Raw genomic sequence first — 6,333 nt, forward strand, 5'->3', positions numbered from 1 at the left:
ATTTACCACAACTAACCAAACTTGATGATCCAAATATTTTCCTTTTCAGAAGAAAGGTCTTGATTAGTAAGGCAGGCAAATATTTTTGCATAACAAAAAAGTGCTGAAGGCAGTACACAGATGATATCCTCATTCTTTGCAGAGAACAGACTGTGAAATGAAAGAGAAACTTATCAGTACTGTGTAATTTTATCACAAATTCCAAACCACATTTTTCCTACTGATAAGTAGTGTGACTGACATGAAGAGCTTTCAATTTCCAGACGCATCTGTGATCTTTATCTCCTGACTTTACACCTTCAGTGCACAACTTTTGCCTACCCCTTCTGGCAGTGAGAGTAACTACACAAACACTGTGAATACAGAGAAATGTTCACAGTCCATACAGAAAAGCCACACTAATTGTAAGCCCTGTTTCTTCATCACTATCAAACTTGTTCTCTTTGAGACTGTAATCGTTCCTCTTAACACTGTGTTTCTTTTTTTATCTGAGCATCAGAAACTTGTCTTGGATGCTTCTTAGTTTTTCCTGCAATAGGCTCCACCATACTCCTTGCTGCTGTAGCCTGCTCCATCTGCATGACTATGGTTGCTCCTTCTGACTCCATTTTCTGTTGTCTTTATGTACATTGTAAAACATATCACTAACTGTGTTCAGTCTGGGAAAGGTGTCACAGGCCGAATATTTAAAACTCCGGTATATTGCAGAATACAGAGAGATTTACCTGGAGCGAATATTATTAATGTATGAACTAATTTGGTGAAGACTTGGATATAACAGAAGTTTATATGTAAAAGTGCAGCACTTCAGCTTTATCCTATTTGTCCACTGTGTCAATTAGCCAGTATAAATGCCTGTAACTGGCTTTTGCCTGCAAGACAAAATAATCGAGTGTTTCTGTAAACATTTTGGTTGAAGAAAATCAAAATCAGAGCAATGATGAAACCTGGGACAAGAAGTCATTCAACTCATATTATGGAGTTCAGTAGTAATGGAGCCACATGATGCCTCATGAGTATTCTTTGTCACCTGATGAATCTCAGTCCAGTGTTCCTTCTTTTTAGCTCTGTTTTGGTCTCCACCAGCTCCTGTGCTCCACCATGTTCACCAGCTGCTCTCTGACTAGGTCTGTCTATAATGTTTTAGATTTCAGCCCGCAATGTACAACATAGTTATCTTGGAGTTTTGGTGTACTTGTTTGTACAAGTACACAACTTACAAAAGAATCTAAAGGGGTACCCAGTGCATTAAAAAGTGATCAATACCAATATGTGTTGGAGTCATTTCTTTAAAATAACAACTGAAAACCATGGAAAAGTGCATTTTGCATAATATGTCCCCTTTAAAATAACAACTGCAAAATCAATTTGGATTGCAGAAACAGATGAAGTGCTCATTGATGTGGCTTTACATAATATCCTGATTCTTTCCAGAGAACAAACTGTAAAACAACAGAGAAACTATTTTTGTGAAGCATTTGCACATCATTTGTAGTTGTGATCCCAATTTTCATGTCTTAATGTCATGTCATGACTTTGAGTGATTCTGCACTTGGGCACAGGAACCCTTTGAGCAAGATGCTAATGTAAGCATGCTAACATGCTGATGATAAATGGGTGTAATGTTTATCATCATAAACCAATGCATTGGACAAAAAAAGGAACTGTCAAACCTCAGATTCAGGAGAAGCAATCCAGAATCCATCCTGGAGTGAGGAGCTCGGAGTTTGGAGGTTTTCCAGGCAGGTCCAAGTGGTAGGAGGCTTCAGGGTAGAGCCAGAACACACTGGAGAGATGATATATCTCATCTAGATTTTATATACTCAGGGTACAATGTATTATTAGGTCGTTTAATTCCTGAGGTATGCATTTAAAGGTTAAATTGCCACATTACTAGAAATCAGTTTGACATTTTACTATGGTTGTGATGTGGCAGACTGGATGATGACATTCATTATATAGTGTTATTTGGGTTAGGGTCTGTATTTTTGATTTTGTCGAGAACCCCTCACCCAAAAAATTTCACAGTCAACACGTCACTTACTCGGGTCCTCAGCAACACACCTGCCTGACAGAGATTTCTCGATTTATAGTCAAATAGCACTATAGCAATGACAGTGTGGAAACAATGTAACAATGTGCAGTCATCTCTAGCAGTGATGAGTCTACACAAAATTACCAGCTGAAACTTTGACTGATTATTATTAAGAGTTTGGATATGGGCAGTAGGCTACATACTCTGAACTAGAGATGAGATAAATCTGAAATAAATTTGCAGAGGTCAGATTATGAGAAGTACCACTGGTGAATAGAATTGTGTCATCTGCATAAAAGTGTACATTATAGTTTGAGGTGGCAGAGATGATAATGTTAATGTATATGGCGAATAAAAGAGGACAGAAAATGGACCCTTGTGGAACACCTGTACTAACATAGAGGGGACTTGACTTGAAACCATTGGAGACTGCTGTCAGAGTTCTATCTGAGAGATAGTCATGAAACCATTTGATACAATGTTCATAAAACAGCGCTGAGGCTGAGAAGGGAAGGATGTAAATACCCTTCACCCTTTGATTTGTTAGGGTTTAAATTAACCAGTTAATGGGGGATGATATTAATTTAGCAATTTCTTTCAGGGCCTCATAATTTGTGGATGGAGGACAGTAGACTCGAATAAAAGTAAAATGGTCACTACCACCAGGGTATATGTTCAGAACAATGTATTCAAAACTCTTTGGTAGCGTGACAGCAGCACCAAGCCAGGCCTTTAAGAAGTCTGTGCCAAAGATCCGTACTCCACCTCTTTTTGTTTTCCTGTAAATGCAAAAGATATTGTACCCATTCAGTTATTTCTGTATCTGAAACTATCAGAGTTAACCAAGTTTCAGTTAAGATAAAATATCAGGGGAGCATTCATTTACCATTTCAATAGGTGTGGTTGCACAAGGGATGCATGCCATGTCAGGAGGCTCAGTAATGATCTTTACAAGATTAGTAAATAACAGAACTATTTGGTCTACATGCCTGACTGTTGGTTACGTGACACAATGGAAACAAAGATTAACGATAAATATCACAGCTGCATCAAGAAACTGAGAGATCTTCATGTCAATCACAGTGGAACGTGTGATAACACGCATTCCAAACCACATTGTTCCCACTGATAAGTTTCTCTGTTGTTTTACAGTTTGTTCTCTGGAAAGAATCAGGATATTATGTAAAGCCACATCACTGAGCACATCATCTGTTTCTGCAATCCAAATTGATTTTGCAGTTGTTATTTTAAAGGGGACATATTATGCAAAATGCACTTTTCCATGGTTTTCAGTTGTTATTTTAAAGAAATGACTCCAACACATATTGGTATTGATCACTTTTTAATGCACTGGGTACCCCTTTAGATTCTTTTGTAAGTTGTGTACTTGTACAAACAAGTACACCAAAACTCCAAGATAACTATGTTGTACATTGCGGGCTGAAATCTAAAACATTATAGACAGACCTAGTCAGAGAGCAGCTGGTGAACATGGTGGAGCACAGGAGCTGGTGGAGACCAAAACAGAGCTAAAAAGAAGGAACACTGGACTGAGATTCATCAGGTGACAAAGAATACTCATGAGGCATCATGTGGCTCCATTACTACTGAACTCCATAATATGAGTTGAATGACTTCTTGTCCCAGGTTTCATCATTGCTCTGATTTTGATTTTCTTCAACCAAAATGTTTACAGAAACACTCGATTATTTTGTCTTGCAGGCAAAAGCCAGTTACAGGCATTTATACTGGCTAATTGACACAGTGGACAAATAGGATAAAGCTGAAGTGCTGCACTTTTACATATAAACTTCTGTTATATCCAAGTCTTCACCAAATTAGTTCATACATTAATAATATTCGCTCCAGGTAAATCTCTCTGTATTCTGCAATATACCGGAGTTTTAAATATTCGGCCTGTGACACCTTTCCCAGACTGAACACAGTTAGTGATATGTTTTACAATGTACATAAAGACAACAGAAAATGGAGTCAGAAGGAGCAACCATAGTCATGCAGATGGAGCAGGCTACAGCAGCAAGGAGTATGGTGGAGCCTATTGCAGGAAAAACTAAGAAGCATCCAAGACAAGTTTCTGATGCTCAGATAAAAAAAGAAACACAGTGTTAAGAGGAACGATTACAGTCTCAAAGAGAACAAGTTTGATAGTGATGAAGAAACAGGGCTTACAATTAGTGTGGCTTTTCTGTATGGACTGTGAACATTTCTCTGTATTCACAGTGTTTGTGTAGTTACTCTCACTGCCAGAAGGGGTAGGCAAAAGTTGTGCACTGAAGGTGTAAAGTCAGGAGATAAAGATCACAGATGCGTCTGGAAATTGAAAGCTCTTCATGTCAGTCACACTACTTATCAGTAGGAAAAATGTGGTTTGGAATTTGTGATAAAATTACACAGTACTGATAAGTTTCTCTTTCATTTCACAGTCTGTTCTCTGCAAAGAATGAGGATATCATCTGTGTACTGCCTTCAGCACTTTTTTGTTATGCAAAAATATTTGCCTGCCTTACTAATCAAGACCTTTCTTCTGAAAAGGAAAATATTTGGATCATCAAGTTTGGTTAGTTGTGGTAAATGCATAACACACTATACAATCAGAGAAGCATGTGATTTGAATGGTTATACATGTATGAATATGTATCCATGACACAACCCACATTTAAGTGGAGCATAACATGTTTGTAGCTTGGACATTTTGAGTATTTGCCTACAAACTTTGTTACAAGCTTGCATATTCAGGTCTTTACTTGCAAGCTAAAGTTTCAGCCATTGTAGCATCATGGCTGTAGGGATGGCAGTGTTGTTTGTTGGTTATTGTATGGTCTGTATGTCTATCTACCACACTGGCCCAGCGTGAAATATCTCAACAATTTTCAGATGGATTGCCGTAACATTTTGACCAGGCATTCAGGGTTCTCAGAAGATGAAACTTACTGACTTTGATGATCCTCTTACTTTTCATCTAGTGCCATCATATCAGGTCAAAAAAATGTTTTTGTCCAATGCATTGGTTTATGATGATAAACATTACACCCATTTATCATCAGCATGTTAACATGCCTACATTAGCATCTTGCTCAAAGGGTTCCTGTGCCCAAGTGCAGAATCACTCAAAGTCATGACATGACATTAAGACATGAAAATTGGGATCACAACTACAAATGATGTGCAAATGCTTCACAAAAATAGGATCATGGTCATCCCTGATGGTGGTTCTATAATTGACGGTCAAAAATGAGAAAACTTTAAAAGGCTGCTCCCGAAACAAAAGCCTCTGTGATGGCAGAGGCCACCATTAAGGATTTTTCGCTAATTTGTATCATCTGCTAAAATTCAACTGCTTCTTACTGTTGAGCGCAAAGGGGTTAGAACCCATGAATTGCCTCTTACGGCTATAATTATTAATGTCATTCCCAAGGTTGTTAATCATTCCCATATTCATTTATTTGCAGATGATACAATCTCATATGCCACTATTCCCTCTTCCAAAACACTGTAGTGGTAATAATGGAACCGTCCTAGGGCAGGTTAACGTCTATTTGGCTAGACAGTGCATTGTCCTTATTTCATCATGTCACCATGATGCAGTCAAAGGCCAAGGCAAAATTAGTTTTTTATATATAGAAATAGTTCTTCTATTAGACATGCTAGAAAACACAATTGTTCAAATGACCAAACTTCCCTGGTTTGATTATGGGGATACAATTTATTGATCAGCTTGAAAAGGAACACTTCAAAAGCATGAGGCAATTTATCATAATTTTGTCTTCTCTTGTTAAATGGTTCATTTGTTCATTTAAACTAATCCAAAGTCATTTTTAATTCACAGAAATGAAAACAAGAAGTCAAAGAAAACATTGCAGGTTCATATCATAGCAGATCCCTGACAAACACTGAGTCTAAAATGAGACAAATTTTCTGAATTTTCTTCTTCTACATGATAGAAGCTCTGACACCTCGTGGGAAAATGTCCCAAGCGTCCATCCCAGGAGCATGTTTCTTCCAGTCCAGTTGAAGAGGAGGATTGCTTAAAGCCATCAAGCAACCCAACCAGTAGCATTCAGAGGCCAGACGTCTGACAGTCATCATCGCATCTCGGGGGAACTGACCTTGATGTTGAAGGAAAGGAGTCTGTGTGGGAGAAATGGTTCAACTTTACATGTTCAGTCCTGTAAATCAAAGATCAGCCATCCAATTGTTCCATTTTATCCACAAATGTACCTGAGTGGGGTTTGGTTTCAAAAGCTGTAACGTATAACAGTCATACCTGAAGAAGATCT

Source organism: Seriola lalandi, unplaced genomic scaffold (assembly GCF_002814215.2).
Source record: "Seriola lalandi dorsalis isolate HSWRI2012SDOR001 ecotype SW California unplaced genomic scaffold, Sedor1 jcf7180002054321, whole genome shotgun sequence".
Lineage (NCBI taxonomy): Eukaryota > Metazoa > Chordata > Actinopteri > Carangiformes > Carangidae > Seriola > Seriola lalandi.